General features: G+C 46.2%; 1 long non-coding RNA gene across 1 annotated transcript; it reads right to left on the reverse strand.

Annotated features, from left to right (window-relative positions):
* Positions 1-22,540: 22,540 nt before the first annotated feature.
* On the reverse strand, positions 22,541-25,556 carry LOC140722935 (uncharacterized). The gene is made up of 2 exons (XR_012097775.1): positions 25,450-25,556; positions 22,541-24,945 (listed from the first exon to the last, which is right to left on the reverse strand). It is a non-coding gene; the product is annotated as an uncharacterized lncRNA (long non-coding RNA).
* Positions 25,557-25,872: the final 316 nt, after the last annotated feature.

Consider the following 25,872-nt stretch of genomic DNA (forward strand, 5'->3'; position numbering starts at 1 on the left):
CCCCTTTTGACATCAATGGATCTGGGGTTAAGAGGGTGAACAGCTTTAAGATCCTCGGCATAAACATCACCAAGGATCTCACATGGTCTGTACATACCAGATGTGTTGTGAAAAGAGCGCAGCAGCATTTCCTTCACCTCAGACAGTTGAAAAGTTTGGGATGGAGCCCCAAATCCTCAGAACTTTCTACAGAAACACAATTGAGAGCATCCTGACTGGCTGCATCACTGCCTGGTATGGGAACTGTACTTCCCTTAATCACAGGAACCTGCAGAGAGTGGTGCGGACATCCCAGCACATCTGCAGATGTGAACTTCCCACTTTTCAAGACATTTACAGAGACAGGTGTGTAAAAAGGGCCCAAAGGATACTGGGGACCCAATTCACCACAACCACAAACTGCCCTGCTGCTCCCATCCAGGGAACAGTACCATAGCAAAATGACCAGCTGACTCTGGGACATCATCTTCCACCAGACCATCAGACTGATTAATTCATGCTGATACAATGCATTTTTATGTTATATTGACTGTCCTATGTACAAACTATTTATTTTAAATTCCTATAAATTACACAATGCACATTTATTTAATCCCCTCTTGTCCTGTTCCCCTAAGTAATGAATCCCCGATCATCCCTTTGACTCTCCTCTGAAAGGTAATCCTACCAACAGTTTCTAAGGTGGTCCACCTGCTGTTGTGCGAGATAGCAACAAGAGTACTCTGCAATGTTTATTTAACCTCATTTCCCTTACTGACTCTCAGCCAGTTTCCTGTGTCCTGCACCTTGGGTGTAACTCACCTCTCTTCATGTCATATCTATCACCACCTCCAACTCCTGGATGATCTGGAATTCATCCATTTCCAGTTCCAACACCTTAAAGTGCAGGTTTACAAACTGCAGCAGGATGCACATCTTGTAGGCGAGGGCACCAGGGCCACTGGAGGTCTCCCCACCTTCCCACCAATGTACCCTCTAATTTGTAATGACCAGTGTGCACATAAATCTTGTACAGTGCTTTTTTTTTTAACCCAGTGACAACATGTGCACGGTGAATTTTATATAGAGAGGTATTCATTTTAACAGCTAGCAAATCACTGTTGATAAGAACTTCGATCTCCGAATGGTTCGATCCAGTTCATCTGCACTCTGACACAACCTCTGTAGCAGGCCTGTAATGGGCAATAAAGGATTTTATCACCAGAGCTTTTGGACATTGTCCATCTGTGGTTTCCTTGCTAAATTACACTTTAAAAGTCAGATTTCCAAATATCAGTCCACTTCTTCCCACTTGTAAATTCTCCAGCAATATTTGCCTTGCCACAATATACGCAGGTAACACCAGTTTCTGTATTGGACATAAATGTTTCTGCTGAGCCCTCATGAGGAATTGAGAATATAAAGAAAAAGAAAATCATTTTGAACCTATGTAACCTCTGGCTATAAGAATAATTGAGACTGAAAAGGAATTTTTGAACTGTCTTCAACAGTTAGCTAAGACAGGCTCATTATCGGTTCTCTGCAACTTGCAGAGAGACTCACTGAGAGCTGATAACATTATACATTGTACCCTCGTTAGTTGATAACATTATACATTGTACCCTCGTTTGAGTAAAGGGAGGAGGGCTTGACGATAAGGACAGGGATCAACATCTGTCTGTAATTAAGTCAGGGCCTTGCAAAGGGAATAACTGATGACTGGACAGTACATCCATCTGTAATTAAAACCTTAATTTAGAGAACGCTCTTATCTATGTAATAAAGTTTTGCACCAACAGACTTAGTGGGCGTACCAGTTCAAATAACATCCTGCAATAGTAATGTCTGGGGTTTACTATGTATAAATATATGGCTGTAACCTGACTGAGTCAGTCCACTTGTCAGAAGGTGGCAGTGCTTACGTGCCTTCCCTTTGACAACTGGGTCTCAAACTCCTACAGGAGAATGCACAATAAACTGTGGTGATGATAGCTGGTCCCTCGGTGATGAAAAGAAGCTGGTCTCCCAAGTTTTATTCAGATTCAACTTTAACATTTAGCGTCACCAACAGGATACCAATATAGGGAGTGCCAAGCAGACGGGCTGAGTAAGCAGCTGGACCACTTTGGGGACTGCGGAGACTCACTGGGCGCCCAATAGATATTTTATCTTTTGTCGTTTTCCGTTAGTTCCTTTGGAGGTACGGTCCCTCGCCCAAGGCTGTTCGCATACCTTGATGAGATCGAGAAAGAATCTGTCGGGAGACTTGTATAAGGTAGGCAAAATTTTACTAAGTGGGCTGGAGGCAGATGTGCTGGGTAAATTTATTATGTGGGCAGGGGGTACCAGCAGGGTATATTACTTGGAAAACATGGGTCAATTGCCGTCAATTGCTTTGAATGGGCCAGGAGCAGCCCTACACAATATGAGTGACAGTTTTCCAGACAAGGAAAAAGATTTGCGAATGTTGAGTGCAGCGCTGAATAAGAAATTGGGGAACAAAATGTGGCCACTGGGGAGGAACCAGGGATATTACCTCATGAAAACAAGCAGTAAATTTGATATGGAGAAAGAAATGTGGAAAGAAGTGGAAATTGTTGAAAAGGGATTTGAAGAAAAAGACAGAAGTAAAGTGGAACAATATATTATTAGCAAGTTGGAGGAATAATGCATGTGAGAAAGGGATACAATTATGTATAAGGGATACAATTAAATAGGAACGCCAAAGGTTGGGAGACGCTAACAGCGGAACGTGAATGGCTGGATGGGAGCCACAAACGAGAGCAGGAAAAACAACGTAATCAAACCAAGGCCGGCCTAGATAGGAGAGAAGGGCAGGAATTTCACTCTGAAGTTCGAACTGATAGGGAAACAAGGGATCCCAAACCTATGTCTGGCATACCAACCCTGTTTGAGGACAGTAACCGTGATGAGGAATGGGCACCCACCGTATCCCCCCCCCCACCCACCTCAGAGACAGAGACGGCTCGCGTAAGACAGCGGTGGCAGGGAATGGGAGGTCCCTATACCCTGAGATCCAGAAAGCGAATACCTAGAATTATTCTGAGACAGGGAGGGAAGAATCCAATAAAACCCCAGTTAATGGCTCCACAAAGTCAATTGCCCACCCGAATGCTGCCCAATCCATGAGCAGGAGGAGGGGCAGCCCTCAGTGATTCCTGTGTATGCACCCTGGAAGCCTCCAGAACTGATAATGATCATGAATCAGGTCCCAGATAGAAAAGAAAAACCAGCACAGTTTGCTCAGTGTGTCCGCAGTACTATACAAATGTTTAATGTCACCCCACAAGATTTATTCGGTCTCTGCTGCACGATTCTCTCAGCTGCTGAGGAGTGGAAATGGAAAGCAGAATTGAGATACCAAACCTGTCAGGAGTTACAGGCGGGAAACCATAATGAGAATGAACAGACAGACCAGATTATTCAAGCCTTGGAAAGGGCTCTCCAGCAACCTGTAAACATCACTAAAGTACTTGAATGCAAACCAAAGCCTGGGAAATTGAGACCAGACTATTGGGAGAGATTTGAGGCCTGCTGTAGCCCTTCTGTAGGAGACCATGCCTTTAAAGATGGGAATCTGTACCCCAGGTTTAATGACTTACTCCTCCAATGCTTACCAACTAGGTTAGCCAACATGATTAAAATAAATTATATGGATTGGCCTGACAATGACCGAAATCGAATGTGACGAGCTTTGACATATTATTGTGACCGGGCTTTCGAATCCTGATCAACCCTGAAGGGAACTAATACTAAAAGTGAATATGTTCAGCAGGAAGAAGGACGCGGGTTATATCTGGGGATCAGAAATGGGAACAAAAACCTACCAAGGGACAGGTGGGGACAACGACCTGTTTAGAAATTGACGAGCAAGGATGCTTCCTACCGTGAGTACCACCTCTCAGGAAGAGCTTAATGTAATATTGCAGGTTGCTGGAATTCCAATTCTGTTTCTGATTGATGTGGGGGCAATCACAAACACTCTCAATCAGGAAATAATAGTAGAAAAGGTATTTCAGCCATCAGACGCCACAATCAGTCCGTCTGGGTTCTGCAGATGGAATTCCGGGGGAACCAGCGTGACGTTTCATTTCAGTCACCACCAGACATCTTCCCCAGTTTCTGACCACCCAATGGTGGCACTTAATCTGGACTCCACTGCGTTTGAACCCCTTCTGGCAGCGGCCAACTATCATGTGACTCTGTGCTACGACCCTATGGGGTGCTCAACTAAGTTAAGCCAATACTATGCACCCCTCGAGGACCATTAGTTCCCAGTCACGGTGATTGGAGAGGCTAAAGGAAGAGAGAGGGCAGTGAATTTCTGGCCAAAGTTCCGGATTTCCTTTGGCGACAGAGAGGACTGGTGGTTCCCCATACCACCGTGAGGGTTTGCCTTGGGTTCAAGCCAAAGAGCCTAGGGTTCCTCACTTACACCTTGACGAAACAGGGATTCCAGTCAAGCAACCTTCCGTGACTTAAGCAGAACGGGTTTGCCAGACATGTGGGAGGTACGTACTTTTCAGGGGGACGCCTCTGAGGAGGAGTGCAAGCTGTAGTTCCAGGTGGGGTGCCAGAAAGACCCCGACCGAGGTTTCTGGATCACCCCAGCGGGACAGGTTTGTGTTCCTACACATTTTTCACCAATACTGATTTGTAATATACATTACTGTACGCATCTGGGAAAGGAGGGAATGGTTGGTAAACTGTACCCTGCACACCGGGTATGACTCCCTTGACAGGTGGACCTTTTTCGTGTCTACAAGTTGATTTTATTGAATTGTCTAGAGTAAATTGCTATAGATACTGCTTAGTTATTATAGATGTGTTCAGTAGATGGATTGAAGCTATTCCAACTACCAGTAATACTGCTATGACTGTTGATAAGGTATTATTACGGGAAATAACTCCCAGGTACGGCCTGCCACAGATGCTGAGCTCTGACAATGGCCCACGCTTTGTGGCAAAAATAAATGAAGAGATATGTAACAACCTAGCTATCAAGCAACATTTCCACTGTGTACACCACCCATGGGCCGCTGGCTTAGTGGAAAGAGTCAATGGCACTTTGAAGAGTAAATTAGCCAAACCAACAGCGGAGACTGGACTCACTCGGTTGAAGGTCGTATTGCTAGCCTATTCTACATGAGGGTTACCCCACAGGGGAAAAGAGGGCTGTCACCAGCTGAAATCATGTATGGATGGCCCATGAGGACACCCTGGGGACTTGTGTACCATTGCTCCCAGAAAGTCTACCAGCAAAATTGGATTTGCATACCCTAGGGGAAGTGATGGGGAAATATATATGCCAACCAACCAAAATTCTCCAAGCATTACATTCACAGGTACAACAGGCTTACAAGGAAGAGAACTACCCCGCACAGAGGAGTGACTATCCCACCATAGGACCTGGGAATATTGTCCTGATCAAGAACTGGGATTGTGGGAAACTCGGATCTCGGTGGAGCAACCATATCAGGTGTTACTGACCACTCCACGAAGAGCAATCTCAGTGGATACATCAAACAGACTACAAATGTGCTACTGAAGGAATTGAGTAGAAGGACTCTCTCGGACTAAAGGAAAATGTATTGGTTGATTGTGGTGTTTGTGTTTGTCTTTGAGAGGGCTCACCCCAGCATCCAGGGGCCCCCACATTAACATTTTTCTGTCACTCTGCCCCACCTATGCCAAAAATGTAGAACCTGCTGGGTTTGTGTCAAAATTCCACAGCATGGAAAAACTATGATTCCAATGACAGTAATCCCACTCAACCACAGTGAGGAACTCTCAGCCTGGGCTTTCTCAAATAACACCCGGGGAAGTGAGATGAGGAACTGCGGTCCAGTCAGAGATGACTGTGGCTGTCAGCGTTCTGAGGGATGGTATCTCAGGCTCCCACCAAACAGAACTTCCTAGACTGGGAAACATGCATCCTGGCCATACTTGCAGGTGCCCAGCAGCGGAGAGGAATAACTGAGACTGAGCGATTTTGGATGATCACTTTTCTCTCCTATGGAGTAGCCAGGAATTCACCAGAGATAATCAATTTGGCTACAGCACTTGAGGAGCTGGCCACAATACTGCAGAGGCTCTGACAGAAACACAGACCCAAGTAACAGAAATATCCACTGAAATGAGTGCAATCCAGCAAACAGTCCTACAGAATCATTTGGCTTTAGATCTTATCCTCACTGAGAAAGGGGGAACCTGTGCTATTAGTGACATAGAATGCTGCACTTATATCCCTGATGAGTCCATTAACATTACATCCCTTTCCAAGCACACTGCCAAGGAGATTGACAGCATCAAGAAAGTAGGGTAGGATTTACATGGGTTCACCGAAGGGTTGAAGACCTGTTAGGTAATATGTCGGGCATGATATTGCATTATGGCCCAATAGTTGTACATAATGATCAAAAGGAAGGAATGATAATGTATGTAAAAGGGTTAACACTTTGTTAAACAAGAGCAGCCTGTTTTTCTGAAAGAAACTGCTGATATTCAACAGATGTGCTAAGCCATGCTGAGCCGTATTTCTTCTTGAGGGAAGATAGATAGGGCTTCAAGATGCTTATCTCCTTGTGCACTCATGCGTACAGATAGGACAGCTGCAGTCTGGTCTGTGTGTGTAAGCCATTATGACTATTTTGTAAATTGTCTTCAGGGGCTGTCATGTAGTAAATAACTTTGGCTCCAGCCTGTCTTGTGTGGGGAGTATCTGGACGGATATATCTGTGCTGTAAGGGGTATTGTTAGTCAGTTAGTGGATTGGGCAGCAACAGTCATAGACTGTTCCTGTTTGAGCGACTAACTGAGTAAGGCCTGGGTGCTTGGAGTAAAGAGTTTGTATTTATACGGTCTCTGAGTGACTTTTTCCAGATTCGCCTTCCACAGAATGGGAGTGGCTTTAAAGGACTGAGCTGCTGGAAGCACATTACCAGACCCGGAGTGATTGCAACTGTGTCTGACAGAGGCATAACTGGTTCTGCTGGGCACATTCAGTCTCACTCCAACTATTCCCTACCTTCCCTTGTACAGGTATGTACTGTCTAAATGACCAGTGATTGAGTAAATGAGACTCACCAAACTTTCTCCTGAATGAATCACTGGAATCTCCGAGTCAGATGGGTTCTCTCCAGTTGATGCTCTCAATCCTCGGGCTGGTTCACTTCTTGCTGTTCCCTCGTCTTCAGTCGTGGTTTCCTTCCAGTTGGGGTTTTTCTTCCAATAAATCTCTCACCCCAGGTCTAACTTTAACATGAAAGATAATGAAGCACAATAACAATAAAAAGAACCAAACATTTCTGCTTAATGTTACTAAGAGCAAAACTCACTGAAATGTAAACATTGACGGCAGATATAATGATCTCAGTGAACAATCTTTTATTGTCCCTCACACGTCACAAAACGATATGGGATAAGAAGGAGCCGTCATTCAGTCATGGTAAGACATAAGACACAGGAACAGAATTCGGTGATTCAATCCATCTGGTCTGCCCCACCACTCAACCATGGCTGATTTTTATTCAAACACCATATTCCTGCCTTCCTACTGTGACCCTAAAGTGACTTAGCAATCATCAATATATTAATCTCTCTCATAAACATACGCAAATGGCAGCCTCAACCATCATCTGCGGCGACAAATTCCACAGATCAGACATCCTTTGGGCAAATATTTTTTCACATCTCAGTTTTAAAGAGAAACATCTTTTTTACGAGACTGTGCTGTCAGATCACAGATTCTCTGTCTAATGGAAACATCCTCTCCATGTCCACTGTATCCAGGCTTTTCAGCATTCGGTAGGTTTACTTAACCATACATCCCTCCACCACCCCCACCATCCCTCTGAACTCTATTGAACACAAGTCCAGAACCATCAAGTGCTCCTCATACATAAAGTCAATCATTGCTGATATTATTCTTGCAAACCTTGTTAGCAACAACTGTACTGCACACATTTCCAGGAATAAGAGACAAATTGGTACCAGGGTAATTTGCAGGCAAAGTTGTGCTTTCTTCACTCTTCTACCATCACAGAACGAGCCATTTCTGTTTCCAGGTTCAAAGAGATCCATTTCAGGAAATATAAACCATTCCAGGGTGAATGTAATAAAAAGCTGGAATTACCAGAAACACTCAGCAGGTAAGGAACAGCTGTAGGGAGAGGAACAATCCTTGCAGTTCAGGTTAATAACGTTTCATGAGAATGGCTTCAAACATTTTCAGTTTTTAGTACAGATGCCCAGTATCTTGAGTTTCTGTTTGATTCCCACTGCCTGACAGCTTGATCCCCAAGGGCATTTTACTTGGATCTAAAACTGTGATATCCAACCTCACAGAGTCACACAGCTGAACCTGCCACTTACCCACCCTGAGAGTCTCACATATCGTCAGCACATCTCAGACTGGGTAGCGCAATCCGGGATTTCCCCACAACCAATGTCCAGCTTCTCGAGATATCTTCTTCATTGCAGAAGGACGAGCATCCAGCCCCATCTGTAGAAGCACTAACCAAAGTCAAAGCCAAAACACCAACAGTTCCATATGCCTGGAATGCTGATCGCAGGATTATAGCCCAAGCACCAACTCTCCCAGTACTCCTTGCTGCCAGTAAAATGCTATAATGTGTCACCAAGTCACTATTCAAAAACTAGCACCTCCACACCAATGCACAACACAACTGGTACCTGATGACCCTCCGTCATTCCAGCTAACAAAAACCGATTCTGGAAATAACTCAGCGAGGCCAAAGGTGCAAAAGAACACTTCACAATGAAGACACAGGTTAAAAGAAAGATTGCTGATATATAACATTGCGGAGGTGGGATACAGGGTGGACCGAGGTTGACCCAGATGGTTGATGTATATCACTGAAGTGCGAGTGAGGAGACTGGACAGAGCTTGAACAAGATAGGCAGAGAATGAGCAGATGGAACCAGGTGGGAGAAGGGATCAAGGACAATCAGTGATCAATACACAGATACTGAATTAACAGCATACACTACCGTATGAAAGATTCTAAAATGACAAAGTTAGAACAAACAACAAGAACTTTGCCACATATACTTTGACCCTCACCACATTTTTATCAACACACCATAGAAACTTTCCCATCTGGACAGTTCAGGTTTTGCATGGTAACTGCTCTGCCCGTGACTGCGAGGAACTGCAGAGACCTTTGGATACAGATCAGCACATCGTAGAAACCATTCTCCCCCCTAGGCCTCCCAGTCCCTCGGTAAAGCAGGCAGTGAAATCAAAGATCCCCACAACCTGGGACGTTCTTCTTTCTCACCCACCACAATTGGGGAGAAACAACAGCCATAAAGCTGAAGGAAGCGAGGCCAGTTGAGGGAAGTTAACGGGACTCAGTGGCCAACATCAGATGTCCCAACACAACACAGAGGAAGCATCACCACCCATCCGGAGACTGTGCGAACACACCACCTGATCTTGCATCACAAAACAGAGGGCAGGCCAGATCTGCGGTAAAAAGCCTCAAGTGACCTGCTGGTGGGACTTCCTTTTCAATTCTGCAAAAATAGACAGCCCGGACTCCTGGTTTGGATCACTGAATGCAAATGAAGAGAAGTCTACACATTTTTGACGAGCCCGGGTAACTGGAGAAAACAACACAAGTTTGTCCAACCTCTCGTTATAGCTCATGTACTCTAATCTAGACATTATCCTGTAAACCTCTTTTACACCCTCTACTATTATTATGACATTTCACATTCTTAAAATAGTGATCCTAACTGACCTAATACAGGGAATGTTTTCTAGGATTAAATGTCAGGAATTGTGAAAAACTGAGTTTAAATGTAATTGGCTACAATGTGTGTAAACTTCTGCATTTTAACTGTGGCCATTAACATGAAAAAGAAAATTTGCCAGTATATCAAGCAGATAAATGTCAAATTTTCTGTTCTCATGGATGAATCAACAAGCAGTAAGACCACCCTAATAGATTATTTGAACTGTGAAAATGATAAGGCAGGTGGTTTGAACTGTGAAAGTGATAAGGCAGGTGATCCCCATTTTATGTTTTTAGATCTAATCGAACTGCCTGATCAGAAAGCTGCAACTATTGCTAAGCATCTATTGAACTGTCTCAATAACCATGCGTTTGATGACTCTTACCTGAAACAGAACCTTGTAGCTTTTGCTAGTGACGGAGTGAGTGTAATGCATAGTGTCAAATCTGGTGTTGCTACAATTCTCAAGGAACATTACCCTGATGTGACAATTTGGCACTGTCTTAATCACAGATTAGAACTTGCAGTAGGTGATTCAGTGAGAGAAGTGCACAGAAAAAAAAACATTTTCAAACATTTACGGACAAATTGTACTCTGTTTACAGTAGATTACCTCTGAGCTCTCTGAATGTGCCTCTCAGAATCAGAATCAGGTTTATTATCACCGGCATGTGTCATGAAATGTGTTAAATTTGCAGCAGCAGTTCAATGCAATGCATAATACAGAAGAGAAGAAAACACAAAATGAAACAATAAAAATAAATAACTAGATCAGTTACAGTATCAGGGGTGTCAAACTCATTTTAGGTCACGGGCCGGATTGAGCAAAATGCAGCTTCATGCGGGCCGGATCAGTCGGACGCGTGCGAACGCAGCTTTCGTTGCCTCCGTTTTTTCAGCCTGCGCTCATGTGTCTCAGTCTCTGCTATAACTACAAAGTGTTTCACTTTACAAATTCCGTTTCTTTTGAAGAAGACTGCCGAATAAACACTAAAAACCCTGATAACCTGGTACCTGAATAAACTCAGCATTAGCCATATCATACGCGGTAGGCGCTTCGATTACTGGGGCCAGCTTTAATAGTGATTAGATATTATCTCACGGGCCAAAGATAATTTCACCGCGGGCCGGATTTGGCCCGTGGGCCTTGAGTTTAACATATATGCAGTATATGTATATCTGGGACACTTGCTCATCGTGATGTTTATAAATGACCTAGATGAGGAAGTGAGGGATGGTTAGTAAATCTGCTGACGACACAAAGGTTGGGGGTGTTGTGGATAGTGTTGAGGGCTGTCAGAGGTTACAGCTGGGCTGAGAACTGGCAAATAGAGTTCAACCCATTTAAGTGTAAAGTGATTCATTTTGTTAAGTCAAACATGATGGCAGAATATAGCATTAACAGTAAGTCTTGGCAGTGTGGAGGATCAGAGGGATCTTGGGGACTGAGTCCAGAGGACACTCAAAGCTGCCACGCAGGTTGACACTGTGGTTAAGGCGGTATACAGTGTATCGACCTTCATCAATCATGGGATTGAATTCAGGAGATGAGAGGTAAAGTCACAGATATATAGGACCCTTGACACACCCCACTGTGCTCAGTTCTGGTCGCCTCACTACAGGAATGATGTGAAAGCCTTAGAAAGGGTGCAGAGGAGATTTATAAGGATGTTACCTGGATTGGGGAGCATGCCTCATGGAAAAAGGTTGAGTGAACTTGACCTTTTCTCCTTGGAGCGACAGAGGATGAGAGGTGACCTGACAGAAGTGCATAAGGTAATGAGTGGTACTGATCGTGTGGATAGTCAGGGGCTTTTACCTGGGGCTGAAATTGTTGCCACAAGAGGGCACAGGTTTAAGGTGCTGGGGAGTAGGTACTGAGGGATGTCAGGGACAAGTCTCTTACTCAGAGAGTGGTGAGTGTGTGGAATGGGCTGCTGGCAACAGTGGTGGAGGCGGATACGATAGGGTCTTTTAAGAGACTTTTGGATAGGTACCTGGAGACATGAGAGAAAAAAAGAGAAAAACTAGCTTAGAAAACTAGAGGGCTATGGGTAACTTTAGAAATTTCCAAGGTCGGGACATGTCGGCACAACTTTGTGGGCCAAAGTGCCTGTATTGTGCTGTAGGTTTTGTATGTTTCTGTGAATAGATTAAAAATCGTGCAAGAAACAGAAAAACTATATATTTTAAAAGTGAGGTAGTGTTTAGGGGTTCAATGTCCATTTAGCATTTAGTTCTAATCCTCTGGTAATCTTATAAACGTCTATCCAGTCTCACTCCAGCCAGCACAGCTCCGGAGAAAACAACACAATTTTGTCCAACTTCTCATTATAGCTCATGCCCTCTAATCCATGGAATATCCTGGTAAACCTCTTCTGCACCTTCTCCAAAGCCCTGACATCCTTCCGAAAATGAGGGCACTCCAGGTGTGGTCTAACTAGTTTTATAAAGCTGCAACACAACTTCCCGACTTTTGAACTCAACGCTTCAACTAATAAAGACAGCCACGCCATTTGCCTTCTTAACCACCCGATCAATCTGTGCAGTCTCTTTCAGGGAGCGATGAACTTGGAGTCTGAGATCCCTCTGATCATCAGCACTGTTCAGGGTTTTGCATTTAACAGTGTACTGTCTCATACATTCGACCTACCGAGCTGCCAAGATGATCATTACTGATCAAATCTCACTGAGATTTCTCAGGTCCTGCTGAATTTGATGTCGAGTGCACAAGTACGGAGAAACACTGACTTGTAGCATCACAGGCAAGTACATTCAGATAACACGGAACATAAGTTATACAATTCTCCGTCAGTAAAGAGATAGAAATACGTTTAACGTCATCCTGCTAACAGGACCAGAGCAACAGGCGCTGAGCGGCGGCTCATCTCAGACGGGTCGGTGTGAAGGTCTCACAACCCGGACCGACCCCGGCAGATTCTGTGAAGGAAGCGAGGCGAGGCCGCCAGTTCGGGGAAGTTCATCCCCTCCCCCTTGAAGTTTCACCGATCGCCTTGTGCTTCTCTCCGCCCCCCACCCACCATCTTTTATTCTCCAGAACCGCCAAAGGGTTTCGGCCGGTAACGTTGACTGTAATTTTTTCCTAGCTGTTACCCGGCCTGCTGAGTTCCTCCAGCATTTTGTGCGCGTTGCTCGCATTTCCAGAATCTGCAGATTTTCTCTTGTTTGAGTTTAACTCACTGCCCGACGTCAGACCTCCCCGCTCGGGACCAGCTTCAGTACTCACCGAAGGGAAATTGTTGGTGTTGCCCCGCAGAGAATAATCCGTTCCTGGCTCCCCGCCCTAGGGGTGGAGGACCCCTCTCGATCCCGATCCCTAAGCCGACCCGCTTCCACAAAGAACGAAAAAATAACGGAGCATGCGCGATCTGTAATAGCGTCATCAGGCAGTGGGCGGGGCCTCAGAAACAAACCCACAGGTGCTGCGGATCCGCGGTGAAACGTGGTCACGTGACTTTGGGTCACCCACGTGACCCGGAGTCTCTGCTCCCCTGCTCACACGCTGCCCAATCCACCGCCACATTTCCCACATCATTTCATTATTTCCCTATCCTATTTTCATACGTACACTGGATACGTATTTAGCTTTTCCCCTCCATATCTTCCCCGATCCCTTTCCCTCCACTGCCAGGTCACAGAGTTCTCGGAGTTAAGAGTTTCGATTTCCATCCCGGTCAAACACAAAATTCAGACCACACAGGGAATGTGCAGGTTTCATTTAAATCGGTCTATGTTTATAAACACTAATTTCTATTCACATTCCTCTGGCCTCACTGGACAGGAACACTGAAACATCAAGTGAGAAACAGGTGGGACTTTCAGCCCCTCTAACCATCTACAAGATGACGGCTGCTCTCCCATCTCAGCCACACGTTCCTCCCCGATCCTCATTTCCTCGATCCCTTCGGTCTCCACACATCTGCCAGCCTCTGTTTTATGTGAGGACGATCACCAAGTCTTCACCGCCCTCTGTGGTGGGGATTTACAGACATTCACAACCCGCGGAGTGGAGACATTTCCCCTCATCTCAGTCCCAGACAGTCCACCCACTTTTCTAGAGACTGGGATCCCTGGTGCAACCGGTAATGATGTTGTGCATTTCAATGTGTTCACCTCTCAGTCCTCTACTCTCTAAATGAAAGGGTTATCACATTTGATCTTTCTCCATATGATGACCCACCACTCCAGGGATCAGTCTGGTAAATCTTCATTGCACTCTCTGTAACAAATACTCTCTGAAAACTTTGGTAATCCTATATGGAATTAATTTCCATCTTCTGTAGCCCTGTGTTTCGCCAAACACTCAACTCCCACCCCTGTCACTATTTCCAACCCCACCTCCCCCCTCAGCTGGATCCACCTCTCACTCCCCAGTTCTTGCCCCATCCCCACCCCTCACCTCTTTTCTCTGACTATTTCCCGTCCACTCTCAGTCCAGAGGGAGGGTCTCGGCCCGAAATGTTGACGGTCCATTTCCCTCCACAGATGCTGCCCGACCCACTGAGTTCCTCCGGCAGTTTGTTCTTTGGTCTGTATAACCCGTGTTAGTATGGGGAGCGGGATTTTACACCATATTCCAGGGACAGTCTCAACAAATCCCAAATAATTGTCACTTTGCCCGGACCATTGGCCCTCTTGCAGGCAACAGTTTGCCGGTGTTTACCCCACAATGTGGTGAATCCCTCTGCTCGTTACCACAGATCAGCCCCTCCTGTCCCCACCGGTACAAACATCCTGTCCGCCCCCTCCCACACCATTTTCATCCTTTCAATAAAATACCCCCTCTCCTCACTTTTTATGTCGTGATCCCTCCACGGAGAAGCGGCATCGAGCGATGGATCGTGTGGTCTCCTACTACTCCTCAGACTCCGGCTGTCGGAGACGCTTCACAAGCGCCCCCAACTTTCCTCGGATGGAAATAGATATAAATCAAAAAGCGGGACATTTTCTTTGAAATTCGTTCCGCTTTAACGTGCAGTTCGAGCTGCAGCCGGAGACGGCTCTACGCCCGCTCGGCTGGTCCGCCTTCACTACTGGGTGTACCCAGTGATTGACATCACTTCGCACCAATGGGAATAGCGCAGCTCTGCAATCAATTCAATTCCTCTGTTGACTGTTCGGGGAGGGGGGCGTTGGCTCGTGCTTAATTGCTCAGCCGTTAAACCGAAAAAGCTCGAGCACAGCAGCGCGTGTGTGACGTCAGGCACCGTGCTCGTGACAGCAGATGCAGATATGAGGAGACCGTGGGTGACGTCAGGCGCGTGGCGGCTCCTGTGTGACGTCACGTGAGGGGGAGCGCTTCAATTTTAAAACACCTTTTGTTTCGTACGATGTGGAACAACAAAATTAAACTGGGGTTTCAGCACTGAATCCGGTGCTGTGTGACGTAAAGTCCTGTGTCCAGTTGTTGACTGAGTGGGCAGCGCGGTTTTGTCTCGACTGGAGGCTCCAGGCTCTCCTCAGCCCCGGTTTTGACTTCGCGACCGAGCCCCGGCTGTGGGATCAGTCCCTTGTGGTTCTCCGAGGGGTTTGGTGTGAAGGGACGGCTCTGTCTGTGTGTGGGTAGAGATTATGAATGGAGTGTGGGTCCGGGTCCCGAGCCGAATTAAGCTGTAAACAAGGGGGGATCTGGTGAATTGGATCAAACAGCTTAGCTCGCGTGTCCTTTCAGGAAACAACAATCATTTTAATGACTGTCCAATCTCGCTGCTAACAAGATTACGTGTTACAAAATTGTGTGTTACAGAGCCCCAGAATCTAGGACAGCCGTCATGGGCTGCGAGTGCGGATAGGGAACGAGGTCACTGAATTGTACATCAGAGAAGGTCACCGGTTTGTACAGCCTCCTATGAGATCTGCTGGCACATCGGGAGTCTGAATGGGAAAGGTAATAGGGAAGGGGCTGAGGAGAGAATTTAAACATGTTCAGGGGTGGAGGGGTACAGGAGCTGTCTCATAGATCGTTTTGATTGTTTTTTGTGTGTAATCTCACAGGTGGTGACTGAGGAAGAAGCTTGTTGATGGAGGATACCCAGAGGCGAGTAGGTCAGACACAGAATCAGGAATTGAATTGAATTGACTTTATTTCTTACATCCATGAAGAGTAAAAATCTTTACGTTATGTCTCCATCGAAATGTGCAACGTGCAATCATAGTAATTTATAATAGTTTATAATAAATAAAACCGACAATGTAATATAGAGTACACTCAAATCAGCATGTGTTCATCAGTCTGATGTCCTGGTGAAGAAGCTGTCCCAGAGCCTGTCGGTCCGGCCTTTTATGTTGCGGTACCACTTCCTGCATGGTGGCAGCTGGAATAGTGACAGTGATGTGATTTCCTGTGTCACGGGTACAGACTGTCGACTCAAGTGAGGAGTTTGTGTGGAGATGCAGCTTCGCCGGAGGTGGAGGAAAGAGGACACACCAACAGGTGGGACCAGCTGTAGGAAGACATGGATTGTCAGGTCTGATGATGAGCTGAATGTACCATCACCTTTAGAGTGAATCAGAAAACCATTCTGGGGGTATTTAAAATGTCAGAAGCAGGGGCAGGGGTTGTGTCTCCATCAGCCCCTCAGTGAGATGGTTCAAGTTACAATGTGCAGGGATGAAAGCACAGTGTTTTGGGGCAGATTTCGTCACTGATTCTGTCACAGTGAGAGGGTTAGTTTTGCTGTGAGGAAGCAATATTAATGGAAGAAGACACAGGAACTTCATCAATTGCCAGTTGTTCAGTAGAAGTGACCAATCTATGTTACCTTGAGAGAAACAGATACTTGCAGTGGCGACAAAGGAGTGCAGTCTGGTTTATTTCAGGTTGGACAGGGGTGTGGAGTTTTGAGATCAATCCCTTGTGGTGCCACCATCGTTAATTTAGTGTGTCCAGAGTGGAGGGCCACACAGCACAGAAACAGGCCTTTGACCGGCCACACCTTTTCTGACCATCCACTCACTGTCTACACTGGTCCCATTTATCAGCACTTGGTTCATAGCCGACTGTATCTCAGCAGTTTCAATGCTCATCCACTTTGTAAGTGTTGTGAAGGGACCTGCCTCCACCACCACCTCGGACAGTGTGTTCCAGATTTCAACTACCCTCTGAGTGAAAAATCTCTTCCTCAGATCCCTCTAAACCTCTTCATCCTCTGCTTAAATTTGTGCCCTCTGATCTGTGACACGTCTGTCCCAGGATCGAGGCTGATATGGGCATCAGTGAGGCCTTTGATACGGTTCAGCATGGGAAGTTGCTGTGGAAAGTTAGATCACATGGGATCCAGGGAGAGCTGGCTCACTGGATGCACGGTTGCCTTGATGGTAGGAAGCAGAGAGTGATGGTGGGAGGCTGTTTATTGGACTCAAGGCCCAGCCTAGTGAGGATCCCCAGGGTTACAGCCATTGCTTTCATTATTCATTGATATTTAATTATATTTGCATTTGCACAGTTTGTTGAATTCTATGCTCTACTTCAGGGGTGTCAAACTCATTTTAGATCACGGGCCAGATTGAGCAAAATACAGCTTCATGCGGGCCGGATCAGACGGACGCGTGCGAACGCAGCTTTCGTTGCCTCCGTTTTTTCAGCCTGCTCTCATGTGTCTCAGTCTCTGCTATAACTACAAAGTGTTTCACTTTACAAATTCCGTTTCTTATGAAGAAGACTGCCGAGCAAGACTGCCGAATAAACACTAAAAACCCTGAAAACCTGGTACCTGAATAAACTCAGTATTAGCCATATCATACGCCATAGGCGCTTCGATTACTGGGGCCAGCTTTAATAGTAATTAGATATTATCTCGCGGGCCAAAGATAATTCCACCGCGGGCCGCATTTGGCCCGCGGGCCTTGAGTTTGACATATATCCTCCCACAAACCCCTGTATAAAGGCGATTGGAGGCACTGCTCCTCGTTCAGTCTCCAGGATGTTGTGTGGTGGTTGCTTGCTGCTGACGGTGCTTTCTTCCAGCCAGTAAAAGCCTACCTTGACTCATGTCTCTGAGAGTTATTGATGGTGCATCAGATAGCCAGAGGCTTTTTTCCCAGGACGGAAATGGCTAACACGAGTGGGCATGGGTTTAAGCTGCTTGGAAGTAGGCACAGGGGAGACGTCAGAGCCAAGTTTTTTACACAAAGAGTGGTGTCTGTGTGCGGAATACGCTGCCAGCGACGGTGGTAGATGCTAATACAATAGGGTCTTTTAAGAGATTCTTAGATTGGTACATAGAGCCTTGAAAAATAGAGGGCTATGAGGTAGGGTAATTCTAGGCAGTTTCTAGAGTAGGTTACATGGTCGGCACAACATTGTGGGCCGAAGGTCATGTAATGTGTTGTAGATTTCTGTGATTCTCTGAAATTCAAGGGAAATCTCTTCTCCGACGAACTGGTGACCAGTTGCAACCTGTCATCACGGGGAGAGTGAGAGGTGAACAGCAGGAATAGATTTTGATATACTGATACGGAACAGAAATATGGGCTGGGACCAGATTGGCCGAGTGGTCTTTCTAGTGTACATTGTGAGTGTGGTAGAGACAGTAAGTACCTGAGACAGGGGATTTGATACAGAACTGATTCAACATTCAGAGATCCACAATATTAAACATCAGTCCTGGGTCCGATGAGCAGCCGCAAGAACTGCCGAATCTGACAGTAACAGTCCCTCATGAACCTGCAGCTTCATTCAGTCACCGTGAAGGTTAAACATTTAACACGGAGCTGGCCACCGCCCAAATAGGAAAAACACCGGCAAACGCTGCGGTCGGCAAGACGCAGGAGGTTCACCGTAGCGCCAATAGTGGCCGGAGGTCTGTATGGCGCCACCAGTGGCTGTAGGTCTGCACATCACCACCTGTGGCCGGAGGGCGGAGGGACAACGGAGAGGTAAATCACAAACGACGAAGTCTGCAGATGCTGGAAATTCAGAGCAACACACACAAAAATGCTGGCGGAACTCAGCAGGCCGGGCAGCATCTATCGAAAAGTGAACCCTCCTTCAGGATTGAAATGGAATGGGGGAATTATGTGAAAAAATCGGGGCAGGCGAGGAAATATCTAGCTGAAAGGTGATAGGTGAAGCCAGGTAGGTGGGAAAGCTCGAGCAGAAGAAAATAGAATCTAATATTAGATTAGAGAGGAGAGTGGAGAATAGGAGCAGTGGCCCCAGAGAGACGTGATAAGCACGTGAGAGGACGTGAAAAGTCAGAGAGGAAGAAAGGGAGTGAGAGGGAGGGAGATTTGTTCACCGGAAGGAGAAATCGATATTCTTGCCAACAGGTGGTGGGGGGGGGGGGGGGTGTTACCCGAACGGAATATAAGGTGCAGGTCCTGGACCCTGAGGGTGACCACAGCTTAGCACAAGAGGCGGATGGGTTGACACGTCGGGACGGGAATGGGAATCGGAATCTAATTGAAAATGTTTGGACACCGGGAAGTCCCGCTGGGAGCGGATAGTTCAAAGATCAGTTTATTATGAAAGCAGGTATCCATAAACAATTCTCGCGGGTTTTTTTTCTTCTCCAGACAACCACAAAACAAAGAAAGAGCATGAAAGTCGTTCAGAGAGAAAAATCAAACTCCCACCCCACCCCCCGCATCAAAAAGAACGGCATCCCGATCATCAAACCCCAAAACCCACCCCCAAGCACAGAAGGGAACAATAACATTGAACCGACCCCCCAAAATACAACCCTACCCCGCACAACTGCGGAGGAGCTGGTGTCACCAGTGTAGAGGCGGCCGCATCGGGAGCAGCGGACACAATAGGCGACCCCGGAAGATTCACAGGTGAAGTGTCGCCTCACCTGGAAGGATGTTTGGACAACAGAGAGAGTTCGGCCGTCCGGCCCATTCACTGTGACACCCCGAACTCCACATCAAATCCGTCCAAACGAATCTGGGCGAACTTTAATGACCAATAAATATAATTCCTCTCAGTGATCAGCTGTCTGAATGAATGACTGACTTTAAAGAGGAAGGGGTGTCTATGGTCCACATTGTCAGGGTGTTGAGTTTACCAGGAGACAAAGACTGCAGGGACGAGAGATTTTCTGTTGACTAATACACTGTGTGTGGACCCCGCTGGCAATTCTGGTGGTGTGACCCGTATCGAGACAAACACCACGCTGCCCACTCCGCCAACAACACGGCATACCCGGACACATAACAGGGACTTTACATCTCACAACACTGGATTCATTGAAGAAACCCGTGATTAATGTTGTTGTCCCACTGAAATCATCAGAAACGTCCATTCAGGTGTTTTCAAATGGGAGCGCTCTCCCACGGGTGACGTCACATAGGTGAATCCACGCGACTGACGTCACACATAGGTCCCCACACCGGGACCTGCCCTCGCGTGCGCGGTGTTTACGTCACCCGTGCGCTGGAGAGCTCGAGCTTTATCGGTTTAACGGCTGAGCTACCAATCACGTGACCATCCCCTCCCCCACCGCTGAAAAACAAAGCTTCAAGCGCTTCGCTTTTTCCATTGGTGCGCAGGAATGTCAATCACTGGTTACACCCAATAGCGGAAGCGGACAAGCCGACAGGGCGTTACCCCGCTGAGTTCGTCTCTCGCTGCGGTGCCGGAGTCTGGACAGAGCGGAACAAATCTCAATGTAAATGTCCGCTTTCTGATTTATTTCTATTTCCTTCCGAGGGAAGTTGGGGAGTTTGTGCAGCGTCTCCTGCGGCCGGAGTCTGATGTATCACTGAGAGGTAGGAGGAGACCGCTCGGCCCGTCGGTTTGATGCCGGTTCCCCGGGGTGAGGGAGGGAGAGGGGGATTTTACTGAAAGGATGAAGATGGTGAGAGACGGGGTCGGACAGGATGTTTGTCCCGGTGGGGACAGAGGGGCTCATCTGTGGAAATGTCTGAGCCCACGGTGGTGTCGAGCAGAGGGATTCACCACATTGGAGGGCAAACACCGGCAGACTGTTGCCCTGCAAGCGGGGCCAGTGATCCGGGCAAAGTGACAATTATTTGGGATTTGTTGAGACTGTCCCTGGAATATGGTGTAAAATCCCGCTCCCCATACTAACACGGGTTATACAGACCAAAGAACAAACTGCCGGAGGAACTCAGTGGGTCGGGCAGCATCTGTGGAGGGAAATGGACCGTCAACATTTCGGGCCGAGACCCTCCCTCTGGACTGAGAGTGGACGGGAAATAGTCAGAGAAAAGAGGTGAGGGGTGGGGATGGGGCAAGAGCTGGGGAGTGAGAGGTGGATCCAGGTGAGGGGGGAGGTGGGAAGATGGAAATAGTGACGGGGGGGGGAGGTGAGTGTTTGGGGCAACACCGGGCTGCAGAAGGTGGTAATTAATTCCATAGAGGATTAACAAAGAGGTTAGAGAGTATTTGTTATAGAGAGTGCAATGAAGATTCACCAGACTGTTCCCTGGAGTGCTGGGTCATCAGATGGAGAAAGATCAAATGTGATAACCCTTTCATTTAGAGAATCGAGGACTGAGAGGTGAACACATTGAAATGCACAACATCATTACCGGTTGAACCAGGGATCCCAGTCTTTGAAAAAGGGGATGGACTGTCCCGGACTGAGATGAGGGGAAATGTCTCCACTCCGCGGGTTGTGAATGTCTGTAAGTCCCCACCACAGAGGGCGGTGAAGACTCAGTGATTGTCCTCACATAAAACAGAGGCCGGCAGATGTGTGGAGATCGAAGGGATCGAGGAAATGAGGATCGGGCAGAAACATGTGGCTGAGATGGGAGAGCAGCCGCCATCTTGTTGATGGTTAGAGGGACTGAATGGCCTCCTCCTGCTGTTTCTCACTTGATGTCTCAGTGTTCCTGTCCAGTGAGGCTGGAGGAATGTGAATAGACTGATTTAAATGAAACCTGCACACTTCCTGTATGGGTCTGAATTGTGTGTTGTACCGGGATGTGAATCGAGCCCATGACTCTGTGACCAGGGCGGTGGAGGGAAAGGGATGGGGAAGATATGGAGGGAAAAACTAAATATGTATCTGGTGTAAATATGGAATACTGTGGGAAATGCGGCGGATGGGTCGGGCAGCGTGTGAGGGTGAGGAGCAGAGTCACTGGTTCAGGTGGTTGACCCTCCAACCGCCACCTGATCCCGTTTCCTGTTCACGTTTCTCTGCAGCATCTGCGGGTCACTGCTCTACGTGTACGTGTAGCTTCATCTTTCACCCGTACAGACAAGGCAGTGAGATCCGGATCTGTCACTTCCTCTCATGGTGGGTGGACAATGTTCTTTTTCTGCAATATTTTCAGCATGTTTCATTCCACTGCTTTACCTGCTGAAGTGCAGCCGATGTTTCTGGATGTGTGACCCATTTATGTGAGAATTTAGCCTTTTGATTTATCTCAGCTTCTCATAAATGTGTACAGTTCAGCGAAGCTTCACTCTAGAATTTCTAAAGCAACAACCCAGTCAGTCAAATAGTTCCTCACAATTAAAATAGTTATTACATTTTTTGTACTACTTATATAATTTAACTATTTAATATGTATATTCTTATTTTAAATCACAATTGTCAATATCTATTGTTATGAGTTAGGTTCTAATGCTGCTGCAGAGACAACAAATTTCATGACATATGCTGGTGCTATTAAACCCGATTCTGATATTGATATGGGAGACCCACCACCGGTCACCTGATCCCAGTTACCGTAGATCGTAATGCGAGGTTGAGGCCTTTTCCATTTATTTGCATTCCTCAGAAAAGGCAACAGTTAAGTTTCCTTCTGTGATTCCAAAGCAGAAGCTCAGTCTGTCTAATATTTCCACACAATTAAAATGGGGATATTGTTTATTATCATCACGTACTGAGCTACAGTGAAAATCTTGCCTGACGTACCAGCCACACAGATCAATACATTACGACAGTACATTGAGTTGATATACGACAAGACAATAACTGTAACAAAGCATTATGGCTGCAGAGAAAGTGCAGTGCAGATAGACATATGGTGCAGGGTCACGTCGAGTTACACTGTGAGGTCGAGTCCATTTTATCATACATTTGGCTTATAACCGCAGACAGGAAGCTGACCTTGAGCCTGGTGGTACGCACTTTAAGGCTTTTGTATAACTTCCTTGAAGGGAGAGCAGGTTTGCAGCAAGAATGTCCAGGTTGTGAGGATCTTTGAGTTCATATCCTGCTTTTCTGAGGTAGGGGAAGTGTAGGAAGAGTCCATGGAGGGGAGGCTTGTTTCTCTGATGTTCTCTGTTCTCCAAAGCTCTCTGCAGTTCCTTTCAGTCATGGGCAGAGCAGTAGCCATACGAAGGCGTGAAGTATCGACAAGAAGCTCAGAGACATCGGCCTTCGCCCTGTCTTGTGTAGCTGGATCTTGCACTTCCTGTCAGATCGCCAGCAGGTGGTAAGTGTGGACTCCCTCACTTCTGTCTCTCTGACCCTCAGAACACATACCCCTCAGGGCTGTCTCCTTTACTCTGTCTTGTGTAGCTGGATCTTGCACTTCCTGTCAGATCGCCAGCAGGTGCTAAGTGTGGACTCCCTCACCTCTCTCTCTCTGACCCTCAGAACACATACCCCACAGGGTTGTCTCCCTGGCTCCCTCCTTTACTCTCTGATATGCATCTGTTTTTGTTACTGCATTTACCTTTCCATAATCAGTGCAAAATCTAGCAGTGTTATGCATATATAGGTGTAAATATATATTTCCCAAACTTAGCTGGTAAATGATGCAGTCTTACGCTGGTGTGGTAAGGATATTTAGTTTAGTTCACGGGATTGAAGTGAGTGAGAGATCTGGCATCCAAACAGGTGTCGTCGACTCTCTTCCAATGTCCTCCAAATCTTCCAAGTTAGCCAAACATGACCAGCTAAAGAGCACCGTCTTCAAGTGACTATCTACCAACCCAGGCAAGGGTTTCTAGCAGATTTCACAGGGTCGCTCTTACACGCACTAATAGTCACAGACTGATTCCTCTTAACTGATCCTCAAACCCCTCCCACCTCCCCCCCGTGGGCATTTAAAACTTCAGTGACAACTCTTCCCACTAGCCTTTGTGTGTCTGCCTGTCCTAAAAAACAAACAGCAACACTCCTTTAAATACCATTGTGCTGAACACCAGCTGTCCATCATGCAGGCCCTCCGCTCTATCTGTCTCTGTAACAAGCTGCTTGTGCTCTTCTCTCTCTCTCTTTTACAGACATGGTTCTTGGAGGCACAGTCCATAATCACAGGTCTAATAATACCATTGTTCAGCATATATTCAATTTCTTGCTCAGCCAATTTACACTTTTCTACCTTCATGCAAATGGGTGTTGTTTAATCAGTTTGGCTGGTCCGAAATCTACGTCGTGTACTGAGACCGTGGTTTGCTTGGGAACATTGGGAAATAAACCTTTAAACTTCAGAATTAATTTCTTCAGCTGTTGTTGTTGCTTTGGCTGCAGATGAGCCAACTTATTATCAATGTTTTCTTGAACAACCGAGTTCATTAGCCTAACTGGGACCGTGTTTGGCTTGTGAAAAGTCTCAGATGAGTTAATTGTTTCATTCTCAGGGTTGCCAGATTCATATGTTTTGATAATAACACCCACAGATGGTGCCTGCTTGTCAAAATAAGTCTGTATCATATTTATGTGTAGCACCTGTGTTGGTTTGCATCGGTCGGGTATCTTAATAACATAATTCACATCATTAACAAGAGACTATTTCATACGGTCCACTGAATTTCGCCTTAACTGGATTCATCCACATTGGAAATAAGGCAAGCACCTTACCCCCCACCTGGTATTTTCTTTCACAAGCCTGCTTATCAAACCAAAACTTCATTTTGCTTTGAGAAATCTATAAGTTTTGTCTTGCTAGGCTACAGGACTGGTGTAGTTTGTTTTTGAACTTCAAAACATAGTCTAAGAAGTTAACATGTACATCCCATCAATCCACTGTTCCTTTAACAAGGTCAAAGGTCCCCTCACGCAGTGACCAAATACAAATTCAAATGGACTAAAGCCCAGTGAATCCTGTACTGACTCTCTTACCGTGAACAAAAAAAAATATTCCTTCATCCCAGTATTTTCCATTTTCAACACAGTATGTCTTATTCATTGTTTTGAGGGTGGAATGAAATCTATCTAAAGCCCCTTGTGATTCCGGATGGTATGCAGATGATGTAATTCATTTAGCTCCCAGTTCATAAACCACCTGCTGGAATAAACCAGATGTAAAATTACTTCCTTGATCAGTCTGGATTGCTTTAGGCAAACCAAATAAGAGTAAAAAAAACTTAGTAAGAGCCTTTGTCACAGTTTGAGCTTTAATATTCCTGAGAGGTTTTGCCTCTGGGAATCTGGATGAGGTGCTCATAATAGTTAGCAAATACCGATGGCCAGCTTTAGTCTTTGGCAATGGGCCAATACAATCCACTATAACTTTGGAAAAGGGTTCACTGAATGCAGGTATAGGCCGGAGTGGGGCCACTGGGGTGACCTGATTAGGTTTATCCACAACTTGACAAGTGTGACAGGCTCTGCAAAAGATCACAACATCTTTCCTCAAATTAGGCCAGTAAAATTCGTTCATAATCCTTTTTACAGTTTAATTCACTCCAAAATGGCCACCTAAGGACACACTGTAGGGCGAAGTTAAAGTTTACAGGACTGAAAATTTAGGAACTACAAATTGGTGAACAATTGCCCATTTCTCACTCACAGGTGTAGCAGGTGGCATCCACTTCCTCATTAACACTCCATCCTTGGGATAATACCCGACTGGCACTTTCTTAATCTCATCATCAGAGACAGCTGTTTCTTTTAAAGCTTCAATCTCAGGGTCTCGGTTCTGTTCTGCTATAAACTCCTTCCTAGACAGGGATAAGTCTTTCTCATCAGACTGTCTACATGAATCCTGTTGAAACAATGACGACAGAAAAGACCCTGACAAGTCAGCATAATTTGAATCCCAATTTTGGCTATCACTGGTATCAGAATCATGCTGCACAGAACTGTCTGCGTCGGCAGACTTTTTAGCCATACTGTGAGTTACTGCGCAGGAAGGATAAATGATAAAATCCATCTGTGGGTCGTCAGTGGTTGGTTTAGTTGTCAACTGCACTACAGGAACAACTTTACCATC

Source organism: Hemitrygon akajei, unplaced genomic scaffold (assembly GCF_048418815.1).
Source record: "Hemitrygon akajei unplaced genomic scaffold, sHemAka1.3 Scf000094, whole genome shotgun sequence".
NCBI classification, from domain to species: Eukaryota; Metazoa; Chordata; class Chondrichthyes; order Myliobatiformes; family Dasyatidae; genus Hemitrygon; species Hemitrygon akajei.